We start from the raw sequence: 17,856 nt of genomic DNA, 5'->3' as shown, positions 1-17,856 counted from the left end.
GATCCGATGCAATCAGGCAAGCAGATGTTAAAGTAAAAAAGAAACACTCTCATATTGAAGATTCAACACTTTCCAGTCTCTTTTTATAATTGCCTTGTACGTGATGGTGGGGGGTGGGTGACATGTTCACGCTTAACAAAAACTATTCATATTTAAATGATACAGCAAAACGGGGCTGATGAATCTTTTATCAATAATGTACCTGATTGTGCTGTGTCGAGGCATGAATGGCTTTCACCATTTGGCAGCAATCTGCAGGTGGCCCAATTCATCTTGGTTGAACTCAGGGGTGTTCAAACTAAGGATGCGTGGGCCACTTCTACATTTTTTAAACCAACCCGTGTAGATACGCTGTGACGTTTAAATACTTTAAGAAAAAAAAATCAGCCTGCATCTCAGCTTGTGTTACAAAGCGCATTATTAATATAAACTTTTTCTCCTTACATTACATATTTTTCTTGTTTCGTTTTCTATTTTTATGAAGTATTTCTACTTTCTACTTGTACATTTTTACTGGTAATATTATGACTTTATTCTCAGAATATTTTGACTTTACCGTCTTAACTCAGGCGCACGGTGGCCTAGTGGTTAGCATGTTGGCCACACAGTCAGATGGATGGATGGATGTCTTAACTCATTCAATTCCCAAAGATGTATTCATATGTTTTTATAATCCCAAACGCCCGATCTCAAAAACATATTTATACGTCTTTTACGTTTTATGAGCACTTTTAAGCCACAAAAATGGGCACGAGGTGGTAGGGCATTTGATAAGAGCTGGCAGGGATTAAGTAAAAGGAAAAATCACACATGACAGGAAGGAGGAAGTGAGAGAGCGTGAAGGAGTGTAGCGTGCAGAAGGTTACGCATTGTAGGGAAATTTTAACACATGCACACTAGGGTTGGGAAAAATAATCGATTCTTAGACGCATCACGATGCGGACATTACGATTATTAATTGATTCATAAATGTCAATAATCGATGCTGACGGAAAAAAAAGGGAACAAAAAGACAGAAAGTAGAAGTGCCGCCCGGACAGTTTGTGGTGGTGCACCTAAGTGTAACACGCTACCAGAATGGCTGAGCGTAAACTGCAACCCGCACCTGCTGGATTTAAAGCGAGCAGCTGGAAGCACTTTGGCTTTCATGTCGTTGAAGGTAAAAATGAGCTTGACAAGAGCTCGACAATATGCAAGCTTTGTCATACAAGCTTCAAATATTTTGGGAACACGACAAATATGAGAAACCACAAAGCACGTTTCCACCCGAACCAGGAGGAAAAACTGCTGAAGTTGCTGCCAGCCAGAGAACCACCCAGCAGGTGATAACTAACTCGGAAAAGGCGAAGCGAAGCGAAGTCAATCGTAACTTTTATTGCGAAGGATTTGTTGCCGTATTTGGTTGTTGAGAAGAAGGGCTTCCGTGCTTTATTCCCATTTTGGAACCCAGGTACAGCGTCCCATCGCAACGTTATTTCACTGACACAGCAATTGTGAATAAGGGCAGCCTAGTTTTTCTGATTATTCATAATATACTGACGTCTGCAAGCATTATTCTTGTAGGAGAGCCGCCGGTGCAGAAATCTATGTTTGCTATACAGAAAAAATATTATTTTGTCAGAGACTCTATGCTCAGGATTTCAGTTTGAATTCAGAAGTCTATTATTTATTTGTGAATAATGGCAGATTTTTTATTTGGAAACTCAGAATATGCTGAAGTTTGTTAATTTTATACACGTTATTACTGGTGCACTTTACACTTCCTGATGGTTCTGTTGGTACAGTAGATGTAACCTTCCAAGATAATGGAAGTAAACGTATCTGTTTCATGTTTATTTTAATTGTGGATCATTACAAATATGCTTTGTTTTAGTAGAACACCGTGAGTAAAAAGAAATTATATATATTTAAAAAAAAACTGAAACTATTGAGAAGAATATACATCTGGGAGTTTAAATACTACGTGTGGAGTACCCCATATTGGGACTAAAACTGTTTCACTTGTACATCAATGACATTTGTAAAGTAACAAAGGACTTAAAGTTGGTATTATTTGCGGGTGATACCACTGCCTTTTGTTCTGGGGAAAGCACACAAGAACTCATTAAAAAGGTCAGGAATGAAATGGTCATACTAAAGTCATGGTTTGACAGAAACAGATTATCCTTGAACTTAAGTAAACTTTTCAGTTTTAATATTTCACCTTTACTCTTGTCAAATTACTTATCTTTTTTAAATTTTTGCGAGAGATGCGCCGATCAAGGGTTTATGCCGCCAATTTCGATGCCGATCATCCAAGACTGAAATCGACCGATCACATGGATTAATTCTAAACTTTTCACTATTAATGGTGAGTGCTATTTGTCTGGGGTGCCGTATAAGGGGGAAAGTCAGGAGAATTCCAAGGACCCTGACTGACAGGGGGATTACTATGGCTGTCACGAGACAGCCAACTCACGAGATGAGACGATCCACGAGATTGGGTCCACGAGAAGAAAAATACAACGAAAAAATATGACTGGACAAAAATATTTTTTTATTTAACCGAGTCATGATGTTTTGAAATGTGTATTGTCCCACAAATTGACACTGAAAGATATGATTGTCAACATTTTTTGAGACCAAATAAATCACTGTTATAACACACTGTATAATAATCAGAAAAAAATAATAGTACGGGTCATTGTTTTTGTCTCATCTACCTGTCTTTGTCTATTTACGTCAGGGCTGATATTTATAATTATGATTAAAAAAAAAACAACATATACATATATATACATACATATATGTATATATATACACATACATGTTTAAAGACAAAGCTTTGTGTTTTTAATTTGTGTCCCCATTTTAGCTTTTTCTAGTGACATTATGCCTTTTTGCTCTATTTTCCACTTTTGCTGGGTTTTTGTTTATTTTATTTTTGCAATGAGCCACACCTTGGACACGCATGCAAGGCGCACGGCGACGGAGGATTGTGTCCAAACTCTACCTTCTTGGCTCTGTTGGTCAAGGGCTGGGTTGCATTGTGGAAGGATTTTTACAGCTTTCAGATCTGTGTTGCATGGCGGTACGGGGGGTGGCGCTCACTCCCACTCGCCGCATTCTCCACCTTTGTTGATCGTGTGCATTTAATTACGGAAAAAATACACGATGCAAGAAACACTTACAGTATATCCGCACCTTTACTCACTAAATATAGCGCCAATGTCGCTAAATTGTCAACACAGAGCTCTTCTATTCATGAGTTCATGTGTTATGAAACTGAACCAGTGATTGCCGGTACTTGAAAGTTGACACTCAGTCAAATGTAATGAGTGTAAATAGAACCGCTTAGTGATTAAGGGTGCAGACAAGTCCGAACATCTACGTGGGTTGATTTGACAAATCTAAAGAAGTAAAATTGATGAAATTACCACAGGTTATTTTTTTTTTTATGATGCCCAAAATTCCTGGTTGCATCGCTGCTATTTGCTATATGATATGAAAAAAGGAACAATAAAAAAAATACTTGACTTACTCTGTCAAGAGAACATACTGTATAAGGATGAGACGCCTTCTTTAAGGAAACTTTGGATGTGAGATGGAGTAGACTGGTGGAGCTCTAGCAGGACTTCCAGGCAGCATATAGTTGGGCTCCAAGTGAGAGAGCAGTCGGCGAACCCGGTGTCTTCCACTGCTGACGAAGAATGGTCATCTCGTCCGATGAATTCAATTATTTTCGGGTTATTATCTTAGCCTTCTGACTGCCACGCACATACAGGCGAGTGTTGTCCACCATTTTGGCTGAATTAGCTGCTGTTTGACTGATGATCACATCGTGAGCCTGGAAAACTGACTTGTTTGGCAGCAGCAACCTGCAGGTGACACGATCCATTTTGGTTGAACTCAGGGGTGTCCAAACCTTTTCCACCGAGGCCCGCATTCTGAAAAATCTACGGATGCGGGGGCCACTTTTACTAAGATGTTTTTTAATGTGAAAAAAGCTTGTTTTATAGGTGACTAAGATTACGCTGGTGTACAGATAAATTGAGGCACGCATAAAAATACTGTAGTTATTATAGCCTAATTTTGAGGTGCTGATTTCAGATTCGAAGCCAATTTTCAACCATCACCTCTAGTTTTTGAGATATATAGAACGTGTAAGCTACGTGCATTCATGGCTACCAGATGTGTCCCATATACTGTAAGACATTGTGTGGTTATTTTCCCCAAGTAGAAATTTTAGGACTTACACGTCCTATTTTTAGTAAAAGCATCTGGCAACCCTGACATGCAATGCGGGTGCCTGGTGAACACAGTGTCAAAGAAACTCCTCTGGTATACATGAACGAGGTGCTTCTTCCTCCTCTTCATATCAAGCTAGGTTTAATGAAGGATTTCGTGAAGGCCATGGATGAAAATGACACCGCCTTCCAACACTCCGATTGCAGCTCTGAGTTATGCTAAGCTCAAGGAGGGCATCTTCGTCTGACCTCAGATTCGAAAGGTGATGAAGGATATGAAGTTTGTGGAGCTTCGTACCTCAAAGGAACTGAGAGCATGGGAGGCCTTTAAGTCAGCCTGCAATGGCTTCCTTGGTAACACACGGGTACCAGATTACCAAGAGTGTATTGAGGAATTGTTGCAATCTTCTGAGGATATGGGATGCCAAATGTCACTCAAAATTCACTTTCTCCATTCCCACCTCAACTTCTTCCCTCCGAACCTCGGGGTAGTGAGTGACGAGCATGGAGAAAGGCTCCACCAAGATATTACTAAGATAGAGAGCAACTACCAAGGCAAGTGGAACCCAACTATGATGGTGGACTTGTGGTGGATGCTCCAACGTGACATCCCGGAGGCAAAGTACACAAGATCATCCAAAAAAACTCACTTCTAACCGTCTGCCCTACTATGATTTCTGTGTATTGCGTTATCCAAATGATTTAGTTCCATCAATGTTCTGTATCTTTGTTGGGTTTTTTTGTAATATGCCTTTGTAACAGAAGTAATAAACACATTATATTTTGAATTTATATGCGGTATACTTAAAAAAAAAAGATACGTGAAAGCAAACAAACTTGAGGTGATAGAGCTAAACTGTTCAGAAATTTGAATTCACCACACCAAAATTACTATTCACATCCTTGCCTTAGAACAAAAACACATTTTTGTAAACCAGTGTTATTATAAATATGAACTTTTTGCTGTTTTTTTTTTTTTAAGTATTTCAACTTTCTCCTTGTACATTTTTTCATGGAATATTATGACTTTTTATTATCTTAATATTATAACTTTTTCCCAACCTAATTTTGTTTCTCATATTACAACTTTATTTCCTTAAATATTTTAACTTTATGGTATTTTTTTTTTTTTTTTTTTGCTCCTGGTATTATGACTTTACCCGCTTAATAATTAACCGCTACTTTTGTACAATTACTGTTTTTTTTCCATTTTTGCTGTTTTTCTATACTTTTTTTAACTGTATTTTTAGAATATGCCAAGGGCCAATAAATAAATTTTAAAAAAGCCGTGGTCTGTAAATGGCCTCCGGGCTGCACTTTGGACACCACCGGTTTAACTAAAAACATAATTTATTTAATTTATAAAACATTTGTTTTTTTTGCCCCTGGTATTATGACTTTACTCTCTTAATATTTCATCGTTACTCTTGTACAATTACTGTTTTTTGTCCATTTTTGCTGTTTTTCTAAAAAAAAAAAAATGTAACTGTATTTTTAGAATATGCTGAGGGCCAATAAAAAAAAAAAAAAAAACAGCCGCGGCCTGTAAATGGCCCCTGGGCTGCACTTTGGACACCGCCGGTTTAACTAATTTAGTTTTCTGACTGAGTGGGCTGCTCTTGAAAGCGAAAGCTTGCTTTGGGACAAGAAACGAGCAAACACTTGCCTGAACTGATCATGTAGAAAATGAACAACATTAACATTTTCAATTACTTGATAACTTTCAATTAAAAAATAATAAATTGGTGCCATAAAATCAATCAAAAACAAAGAATCACGGTGTTTAGTTATCGTGAATGCTTGTTCTGAAATCCATTTTTAAAAGGAAACGCTAAACCAGAAGTACAGTTATCCATTAGTGTTAATAAATACCAAAATGATAAATGAAAATCTAATAGTTTTATGTTATATTCAGCTGCAGAATCCCCCCCTTCTCTCTTCAATTGCCATTGTTCACTCGCCACACAATCCAAGTGTAAACCCTCAATATGCCTCACACATTCATTAAAACGCATTTAAAGTAAATACTCACCACTGATGAATGATAATCTAAGATGATCCATGAACAGATGGAGTCACAGGGGTCACAGTTTAGCCTTTAGCCTGGCCGCCAGGCTAGCTTGCCTGTTTTAATTTCAAGTCACGACTCGCAATCATGTACTAACTTGGGTTCACCCTCTCTGCAGGTGTGGCGGCTGGTTTGACGGTCAAAGCTAGTGCCAACGTAGCCAGACAAACTTTTGCGTCTTAGCACACAACTATGGTGCGTTCAACAACGTGCAAAATCTCAATGTTTGACAAAAAAAAAACATTGTCAGCAAAGCATGAAGAAATAAACATTTAAAAACTGTGGAATTTTTTTTTTTTAAACAGCGGTACATGTATGCAGTATATTGTACAGTGTTCCCTCGTTTAGGTTCCCAGAATAGCCCGCAATTAGTGAAATCCGCGAGGCAGTCAACTTCATTTTTTTACAAATGTTACGTTTTAAGGCTGTAAAACGCCTCACCATACGCTTTATACACTTTTCTCAGACAGGCAATAACATTTTCTCACATTTCTCTCTTGTTTAAACACTCTCAAAGAAGTTCAAACCTTTGTTAGAATTTTTGTGATCAACACAAGAAATGATTCAGTCACTCACGCATATTTCCCCTCTGTGACTGTGCCATTTCGGCCTGGTGCGGTTCTGCTGTACTGTAGCGTTTTTGAGTCCTTGTTAAAACATATTGCTGCTGACGAACCGAAGATTAATTTACAAGCTAGCAAGACTTAGCAGGAAGGCAAAAAGAGATTGATAATGGTCTACAGCCAATCAGGACGCAGAAAACAATGGGCGATGCAGACAGACACTCAACTTCCCACAATGCAATTCTTCTTAAAGGCCAGACTCTGCCAGCGTCCATACGCTGTGATAAAGAAGCACTAAAAAAATCTGCGAAACAGTGAATCTGCAAAGGGTGAACCACGATAGAGCGAGGGAACACTGTATTAATGACTCATGGTGAATGAAATGTGTTCTTTGCAGAAAAAAGCTGCCTATTTTTGGAGGAAAAAAATACTAAAATATATGAAAAAAAATTATTTAATAATAAAATACAAATTTTATACATATAATCTAAAAATGAATACATTTCAATATATAAAATATGTTTAAAAAAAATTTAATTAACCAAAAATCCGCAAATTTGAGGGGCCGTGAATCGCAAATGTGCAGGCGGGATCCACTCTACACCCTCAACCTCACCCTCGCAAATATCCTTCCTTAATATCAACATGGACAACTATGAACAAAGCTAGAGCTTCTGGAAAATTAAAAATTTAAAACAAAAATCAAGCTGAGAAGCGTCAGAGAGCAGGTGGTGCCAAAACCAATCAAGCGTCAAACAAAGTGATCCTGTGTTGCAGGCACAAAGACACTTAATCCTGAAAAGAATCAGCCTCAGAAATGCATCTTCTTCTTCGGATGTATGCACGCACACACGCACACACACGCACACGCACACACACACACACACACACACACACACACACACGCAAAGCAGCAATATTTGTCTTTGCCTACCGGAGCTCCTGTGACGTGCACACAAACACAAACACAGCATTAAAATGATACCGCTCTGCTCTCCATCTTGGCGATGCTATCGTTTTTATCTGTGCTGCGGAGATTTATGGGGGCAGAACGCCGCTATTAGTTAGCCTTAAAAGCGGTCATGGACCAAGAGACACGTCTGGGAAGCCTCGTTCGGGTCAGACGTGTTCTCCTTCTTCATCCATTATGACTTCCCACAAGTGCCGAAACAGAATAAAGTTGTGCCGTAGCGAGGTAGATGTGTACACCTTGACATGAAATACGGTATTCACTGTAGTAAAATACTGACCTGTGCAGTATAATGAGATTCACAGGTGAATTGATAGTGTCCTCCATCACATGACGCACACTTAGATGATCTGTACGAGCGAGAAGTGAATAGAAAGGCCTGAAAAGAAGACGCTTTAAAAGGAGGATAAAGAGAGGGGGGACAGAGGGGCCCATGTAACAAATAGAAAGCAGAGGATGACTGGGTGTGGCAATAAAAACTCCAGACAGGCGCCCACAATCACAATGGACGTGGAGACAATCCATCCCATAAAGCAGCGCCCATTGCACGCACACTAAAGACAACTTTTTTCTCTTCTAACTAGGACAACTCACCTCAAACAGGAAGAAACTTGCACTAAGACGGGGCGGACATCTGCCTCCATCGCTTGCAGAGAAGGACAAAGCGTTGTTTAGATGCATATTAAAGAATTATCTTATTTTCCAATTGTATTTACCATATTTCTACACACTGTAAATATGCAAATCTTGTTTTATCTTATATTCTTTTTTTTTTATCTTATACTCTTTTTAATGATTTTTTAAACATATTTCCTTCATATTGCATTGCATTTGATTTTATTTGAGAATGTTTTTCTTTTTCAATTTCACTTGTGCATCAATAAAGTATGTCAAAGTCTAAGGCTAAGTCTATTTTTAGCCACCTACTGAATGTGACGGAAAAACAAAAATAAATGTATTAAAAATGTGTAAAATGTCAGTGGAAAGGTGTAGTTAGCTTAATAAACCACATTCTTATTGTTACTTTCAATAAAATAGTAATTTTAGCTGTTGCTGGGAAACGTTTGCAACGCCTTTATTCTGAAAGCAGGCCACGCCAAACCGGAAGTAATTTTCATCCGAGCGGGGTAGGCTAAACCGGAAGTAGCGTCTAGCGGCGCATTAATGCTACGGAACGTTAGCATGTTATGGCTGTATTTTCGCATTCTCACAACGGTGGCTTCGTGTTTAGTGACACTCAAAGTTTGACAAACTCAACGTTTAGCAAACAGATCTCAACGATAAAGACTTACTTTGCCTCTAAAATAGTAGTGCATCTATGACATAGTGACTAGTGGGGCTAAACTAGCGGCGGCCATCTTTGCCATCAGTATGGCCTGTAAACTATATTATATCATCATACACTGCACATTGTGAATCTTTAGTTTAACAGGCAATAATCAAAGCATAACTCACTAATATAATGTTTGTAAAAATCCTGCCAGATTACCTCTGCAACATTGCCGTGATGACACCTCTTCTCCTGTTGTTTAGTCAGTCATTTATGTACAATGCAATGAACGGTGCGCCACCTGCTGGCCGCATATTTAATAACAGGCACAAAGCTACTAATGTGACTACAGTACTAACGCTAATACTGTGCTAACAAAGATTACATGATTTGAGCGTAGAAGGACAATGTTTTCTTTCTCAAGTTGTAATAGTTTATAGACCAGTGTTTTGCTATGAGATTATTAAATAACAATTTCATACGTATAATTGAAAATGATCTTTGTAGTGGTCATTGTTGATTTTAGCAGCTCTCGCTTTAGCATTAGCTTTTACTGTTGTGGGTATTCAAAGCCAATGCAAATAGATATACAAAACTGACGACCTGTTGTTGTTGTTTGGTTACATTTATTTCATGGGTCTGACTTCCTGTTCCTACCAACAGCTCCTGCCCCCCAGATGTTATAATTGGGCAAGCAAGCTTGAATCCCGCCTAGCAACAAGCATCTGCGAGAAACACTCTAGCAAGCGTTCTGTTGATGTTATATAAGTTATATATAGCTAGCTACCATTTTTTAAAATACTTTAAAATACTTTTTTAATGCTTCTATTCATTTGATGGTTAGTTAGATGTAGTTAGTTAGTTCCATTTAATACATCAACCCTCATGAAGCAGGAAGTACTGATAATTGACAGATTTGTATACATGATCATTCTACTACAGTAGCTTCAAGGTCAGTTACACATGGCTCCTGTAGGGGGAGCCCTGGAACAAAAAAAATCATTCATTTCCACAGTTTTAAATATAGTTTAAAACCAAATTTAAAGTCAGCTTTGCAGTTCACGAGCAAAGGTCCTGAAAGTTCATAAACAACGTCAGCATATTGGACGCATAAGTAATCTTGCAAGTGTGTGTGTGTGTGTGCAATGTTAGTGCGCCCTTGGTGCCCTCTCCCCAATCAATCTAAGCAGGAAGTGTTAGGTTAGCCACACCCACCTGCCAGGGCTAAACGAATTAATATTAATCAAGCATTGATTAAAGCCTTAATACGAAGCACACATTATTCACAATAGCATCCTTTCCTTTTTTCACCCTTTTATGTCCACTCGGCACCTTTTTTTTTTGGTTCAACTTTCTTCTTCTCCTTCCTCTTTTCTCGCTTTGTTCTTTCCATCTGTGAAGCACATTTCTTCCCGATTTTAACGCACAATTATTCCATTATCCGTCATCAGCTGCTACACTCGCCGTCCCCGTTCTTGTTCTCCATGCACCTTGTTATTATCCTCTCCCATTTGTCTATTCCCGCATTCATCCCATCATTCCTTCCTCCAGTCACTCGTCCATTCATCCGGCCTTTTTGCTTCAAAAGCGCAACATGAAAAAATAAAGTAAAGGGAGGCGATGAAGGCGCAGTGAATGAGGGAGGGAGAGGAGGCCGATGGAGGGCTCGATACGACACAATGGTCCATTGTTGTGTCATTCCATTAGTCACCTGGGCGGAGGATCGAGAGCGCGGGGACTTTGGGGATAGTTGAGCGAGTACAAAAAGAGCACAAAGAAGAAAGGAAGTCATAGCCGGACGCTAAAGCTGCTTCCAAATGTAAGCCCTCACACGTGTGCAGTGTAAAACGTACACGGCGCAGCCACGAATATTTGCAACCCCTGCAAGTTTGTGGATTTTTTTCATCAAACATTCTTTTTTTTGTGCATTTTGTGCTTACAATCTCCTAAAGCGTCAAAAGAGACACTTGCGCACTAACACACATTCAAAACAATACTATTTTATACTACTTTATAACCTGCAAGGCATGCTGGGAAGCCTATAGCTTCAGGTTCAGATATTGAAACACTTGTCTGACACTAAAAAAAGCAAACATACTTTCAATAAGAAGACAAAACAAACTTACTCCAGCTATGCTGGGAAGCTCACGCGTATAGGAAGTTACCCAGCATGCCTTGCGGGTTATACATTATTATAAAACAGTACTGCTTTGCATGTATATTAGCACAAAACACCTACCCCACTCCAGTGCAACCAAAAAAGTAGCACACGTGGAACACAGGAAGTAACTGCACCGCACGGACTATGCGCGTATCCAAATAGACGCTTGCGCACTGATAGAAATGCAAAACAATACTGTTTTAATTGAACAAGACAACTAAATCAAATTGTCATATTAAAGAAAAAAGATGTTTTTTTTCTTTAGGTCGTAATATTATGAAAAATATAGTCGTGATTTTTGGAAAATGAAGTTGGTATCATGAGATTAAAGTACAAATATTATGGCATAATTACCAGTAGAACATTTACAAGAAGAAAGCTGAAATAATTGGGGAAGATAACGAAAAGAGCTGTGACTTTTTTTTGAATTTGTAATATTATGAGGAAAACTAATGTACAGTAATTTTAGTTGAAATATTAAAGAAAATATACATTTGTTTTAAACGTTGGAGTATTATGAGAACAAAACATAATGAAATTGTAATTTTTGGAAAATTGGGTTGAGAAAAAAGTTATAAAATTATGGGAATAAAGTCAAAATATTCCCAAAAAAGATGCAATGAAATACACGTATGCAGCGCAGTCACGCATATTCATGACCTCTGCAAATGTTTGGACTTTTCATCAAAACATTTTTTTTGTGCATTTTTTGCACAATCTCGTAATCTCGTAAAGTAGGAACCAAAAATCCTATTTTATACTACCTTCTTACCCACAATGCATGCTGGGGTATGCTAGATGTTCACTTTCTTATATAGAGAACATTTATTCATTAAGAAATAAAAACAAACCATTACAGCTATGCTCGGATGCTCACGTGCATAGTTCCCCAATAGGAAGTTACCCAGCATGCCTTGCGGGTTATGAAGAAGCATAAAATAGTATTGCTTTGCATGCATTTTTGCACCAAATGCACATAAAAACTAATGTGCAACTGCTCACGCATCACAAGCCAACAGGAGCTTATCAACTCCAACGGCTGCCTGACTCACGGTGCAACCAAAAAAAGTAGCACACGTGGAACAAACAATTTAACTGCACCGCATGAACTATGCAGGTCACAATTTTATTTTGATACCCATGCAAAATGTGTTGTGTTGTTTTTGGTTGCACCGTGAGTGAGGGAGGCATTTGATGGATTAATTTGCGTGAGTTATTTCACCAGCTGCTAGCATGAGCATTAGCAGCACATTGTGGGGGCGGGGATCTGGTTTTCAATGATTTGACATGAGGAACCGGCAAGACAGGATGGACTCATATTTCGCTTTTTCTTTCGCTCTTTGGTTGTAGTCAACAGACTATCAAATTGTTTCAGGACGACTTCACTTCTTTTTACACTCGAGCATGTTAAAATGCGACTTTAAACGTTGCCTGTACACTTTATCAAGCTTCTATGGCAGCCACAGTCTGACCCTGGAACAGATTATTTCCATGAAATGTTCCCAAATCCATAATTAAGCCACCCTACCGTTTCTTCACCCCCAAACAGTGACAATTTGAGCTTTTTTTGCCACATGTTGTCGTCGGTGGGTATCAGAAAGGAGCGTGTCCTGGTGTATTCCATCACGTACGAGCTGCAAAGGTGTTTCTATGACAACACGGGTCATCGGGAGACAGCAGGTCGGCGTTAAAGAGCGATTAAGTGACTTTAATCACACTCATCAGCAGCCACTCGACTCCATTTGCATGTGCTGTCGAAATGCAGGCGGGATGATAGGGAAAAAAAAGCTTTGAGGAGGACACAAACACAACCTAGTGACCTCTCGTGAGAACGCAGTTATACAAAATATACAAAATTGTCAAGTGTCCTCCAATACCATGAAAGTATTGTTATTATCATTCATTAAACAGAGAGTCAGTGAGCAAAGTCATTATTATTTGGAGAAGATGTCGGAATTGATGGATTTCTTCTTTAACTTGCTTCCTCATGTTGATATGCTTATGACACTGGAAGTGCTTTTTTGCCCTCGTGGGACATAATAAATACAGTCAAGTGTAAAAATAAGTGAGCCGTCTATGAAAATGACTATTTTGACACGCTGAAACAGGGGTGTCTAAAGTGCGGCCCGGGGGCCCATTTGAAGCCCACGGCTGTTTGTTTTTTGGTGCAGGGCACATTCTAAAAAAAAATTTATTTAAAAAAAAAGTAAAATAACTAAAAATTAAATTTAGAAAAATTCGTACTTTTACAAGAATAATGTAATATCATGAGGAAAAATAATTAGAATTAAATATTAAAGAAAAAAGAAGTTATTCTTCAAAAGGCGTAATACAGTCAAACCTGTCTTAGCGGCCACCTGTATAGAACGGCCACTTGCCTATAGCAGCCACTGAAAAATCCCCCCCAGCAAATTTACATGTTATAGACCCTGTGTATAGCAGTCACCTGTCTAACGCAGCCAGCGGCCACCCATTTTGTCTCCCTTGGTCAATATCTGACCCCACATAGCGGCGAAATTACCAACTCAAGTAGAAGCTTCATGCGCGAAAAAGTTTGTTTTTTTCCAATCAATGAAGCCGTCATGTGTAGACTTTAATTACTGAGTCGTAGCTCAGTCACAATCATTCACAAGATCCTGTCAGTTGTTCCACATAAAAAAGCCGTTTTCTTTTGAGCTTGCTATTTCCTGGTCAAACATGTAACTTTAAGAGCATTTGCACCAAAACATTACCGCAAAGTAGGCTGGGAACAGGACGTGCTCCCAGCGACGCTAAAATAAAAAAAAACATACGCTAGCATGCATGCGGCAGCGGGAGCAAAACTGAGTTGGGTTGTACTTAATTGAAGTATTTTAGAATGTACTCACGTTATTTTTCATCAATCCTCATCCACAAATCCATCAAAGTCCTCATCTTCTGTATTCGACACAAACAAAGCCGTCTTCTTTTCCGTTCGCTACTAGTCTGTTAACTTGTCAGTTATTCAGCTCCGAAGCAAAGAAGGAAACTTCTCCTGTTGCTTCTGCCAACTTTATTTACTGAACGCGGCCACCAGACAGCAGCTCAGAACACACACACATCTCTCAGCATCGTCTCTCCTTCCTGCTTGCCCACAAGGCAAAGGTTAAACAAGCCCCACTACATAGCTGTCCAGCCAATGCCTGTAAGAAATGACACCGTTTATTTCCTGGTGTGCGCTGGTCAATACTGCAATGCCGCTTGTTGTGGGGAAGGAGAGACTCACGTCGCCGATGCACTTTAATGGCTTTATTAACAGCGGAGAACACTGCAGGACTTTACATCCACGCCAACATAAACACACTTCCCAACTCTCTCCAAACTCACAGCTAGCACTGAGCCTAGCTCTCCTGCTCGGGACGCCCACCGTCACTTCCCGTCACTTCCTGATGAACTAAAGCTGTAATGACACTCTGCCGTATAAAAAGTAAAATATTAAAAAGAAGCGTAAGACATTACGAGCACAGCTTTGTTCTGTGGGTCGTAGATATATTCTATCAGTTATTATTAAGCCTCTAGCTTCCTTTTAGTAAGTAAAAACCTTGGCTATGATTGCACTACATTGTCATGTAGACCTACAAAGTACACTTGGAAGAACAAGAGGTGAATAAATGTATTGCAACTGATGTGAAACTGATGAGGGGTAGGATTAAATAAGCTTTGCTTCTTCCTACTCCTTTTTGGACATGCAAAATTGTGAATTGTACTATGTGATGTGCTACTGTTTGACTCATGCATGTTCAGGATTAAAATCATGAACCATGATAATAACAAGCCTAGTGGTGCTTTTATCCGCAGTCCGCAGTGCCCTCTCCTGGTCAACATTATTATTATTATTATTTTCCCTTTTCTTTCTTTTTTTTCCTCTACTGGTCAACATTCAAACTGGACGCCAACCTGTCTATAGAGGCCACCTGTCTATAGCGGCCACTTTTGCAGACTCCCTCTAGTGGCTGCTATAGACAAGTTTGACTGTACTATGAAAACAAACAAAACTAAGAAAAAAGAGATTAAAGTGCAATACAGTCCAATATTATAGCAATAAAGTCATAATTACAAGAAAAACAATTATGAGAAAAAAGTTGAAATATTTGGGAAATAAATAAAAATAGCCGAAATGAAAAAAAACTGCTGTAATTTTTGGATAATAAATAAACAATAATGTCATTTTAGTCGAGATATCAAAGAAAAAAAATTAAGTTGTAATATTAATGGAAACAAAAATACAAAAATAATCATAAAGTTGTCATTTTTGGAAAAAATAGGTTGGGTAAAAATGTATAATATTGTGGGAATAAAGGCAAAATATGATGAGAAAGGCATCATATTACCAGAAGAAAATGCACAAAGATTATTTAAGAAGAAATGAAAAAAAACAACAGCAATATAGAAAAAAAAATGGCCAAGAGTGAAGTTGATGTTAATAAGAGGCTTTTTCACCTACATGACAAAACTGAGATGAAATATTTAGAAGTTGTTAGCAGATCTGCATGTGTTGCTTTACAAAATATCAATGTGGCAAAGTTGCACCCTTTCATTTTTCACTACGTGACCCTCACTGGAAAAAAGACAAACCAATCAAACGTCATCAAGCCAAACGCCTCCTTCTCTCGCCAGCCTCTCTCAGGACTGTAACGCATGCAGAGCACACAATGTAGCTGCACCGCGTCGCAATAGACGCTCACACGCTAATACACATCCAACAGAATCAAAATGTATACTAAATTAGGACCCGCATGCTGGGAAGCAGGGGGAACTGCCGCTGGAGAAGATCCAACGTCCATCGGGAAACTAACTTCAGCAGGGTAGACCGAGGACACGTCAGCATGGCGGTGTTGTGTTTTCTTCTTCTTGCGGGTGGCGGGAGTCGACTGGCAACCAACTTTGAGGCACATTACCGCGGCCACTGTGGTGGAGCGTGGCCTAGAGTTACAAACGTGATACGGCAACCGGATCGGCCCAATCTTGTGGCGGAAGCTGATATTATCATCAAAATACAGCAAATCAGCAGCCGAGATCCAATTGGGACATGCCTAATTGTAAGATAAAGTAACAAAATGTAAGGTAATGTAACGTAATCTGAACATGGCAGCAAACCATTTGATTAGCTGAGTTTGGAACTCTTGTAAGCAGGGCCACCTGAATTTCGCTAATGTTTGCTTTTGCATAATAAAAAAGTAAACAAATTAAAAATAATAATAATAATAAGGAAAGTACCGCACTGCAGTGCAGTGCAACACAGTGTAACACAACGCAACATGACGTGACGTAACGCAAAGAAGCGTAAAGTTGTGCAAAGTAACAAAATAACGTAAAGTCACATAATGTAAGTCAACATAACGGAATGTATTGTAACATAAAGTAACATAATGTAACGCAACACAAAGCGTTGGAAAATGTAAAATCATGCAATGTAACGCAACATAACGTCATGTATTGTAATATAATGCAACATAAAATGTCAAATCATGCAATGTAACGTAAAGTCACGTAATGTAACGCAACATAACGGAATGTATTGTAACATAATGCAACATAAAATGTCAAATCATGCGATGTAACGCAACATAACGTCATGTATTGTAATATAATGCAACATAAAATGTCAAATCATGCAATGTAACGTAAAGTCACGTAATGTAACGCAACATAATGGAATGTATTGTAACATAATGCAACATAAAATGTCAAATCATGCGATGTAACGCAACATAACGTCATGTATTGTAATATAATGCAACATAAAATGTCAAATCATGCAATGTAACGTAAAGTCACGTAATGTAACGCAACATAACGGAATGTATTGTAACATAATGCAACATAAAATGTCAAATCATGCGATGTAACGCAACATAACATCATGTATTGTAATATAATGCAACATAAAATGTCAAATCATGCAATGTAACGTAAAGTCACGTAATGTAACGCAACATAACGGAATGTATTGTAACATAATGCAACATAAAATGTCAAATCATGCGATGTAACGCAACATAACGGAATGTAACGCAACATAACATAATGTAACATACAGTAATGTAACATAATGTAACGTAACATAATGCAATGCAAAACATTCCTACTTTGGAACTTTTGTAAGCTGGGACACCTGAATTAGCTGTTTGCTTTTGTGCAATGTAAAAAAGTTAACAAAAAATACAAAGCAAAATACTGCACTGCAGCGCAGCGCAACACAACACAACGTAATGTAACATAACGCAACGCAATACGTACCATAAAGTAATGCAACGTAACGCAATGTGATGCGTGCATACATAAAGTAAAACCAAATGTGTAAAGTTCAAGATTCAAGATTCAAGATTCAAGAGAGTTTTATTGTCATGTGCATGGTAAAACAGCAGTAATACCATGCAATGAAAATCTTATTCTGTTCATTACAAGATAAGGTAAAATCACGCAAAGTAACGTAAAGTCACGTAACGTAACGCAACGTAACAACGTATGTCTGCATGATGTAACGTAAAGTAACGTAAAACATGGCAGCAAACCGTGCGATTAGCCTAATTTGAAACTCTCATAAGCAGGGACACGTGAATTTGCTAATGTTTGTTTT

At 38.5% G+C, this 17,856-nt stretch overlaps 1 long non-coding RNA gene across 1 annotated transcript in view; it reads right to left on the bottom strand.

Moving 5' to 3' along the window:
- Positions 1-9,418, bottom strand: part of LOC129180380 (uncharacterized) — a 64,431-nt gene extending 55,013 nt beyond the window's left edge. The window contains exons 1-2 of the long non-coding RNA XR_008570146.1: positions 9,317-9,418; positions 8,422-8,473 (exon numbers count right to left, since the gene is read on the bottom strand). This is a non-coding gene — a long non-coding RNA (uncharacterized LOC129180380). The remainder of the gene's footprint in view (positions 1-8,421; positions 8,474-9,316) is intronic.
- Positions 9,419-17,856: the final 8,438 nt, after the last annotated feature.

This window comes from Dunckerocampus dactyliophorus, chromosome 4 (assembly GCF_027744805.1).
Source record: "Dunckerocampus dactyliophorus isolate RoL2022-P2 chromosome 4, RoL_Ddac_1.1, whole genome shotgun sequence".
In the NCBI taxonomy this organism is placed as follows: Eukaryota; Metazoa; Chordata; class Actinopteri; order Syngnathiformes; family Syngnathidae; genus Dunckerocampus; species Dunckerocampus dactyliophorus.
Note: the sequence above shows the minus strand (reverse complement) of the source record. Positions and strands in the feature narration are given on the sequence as shown.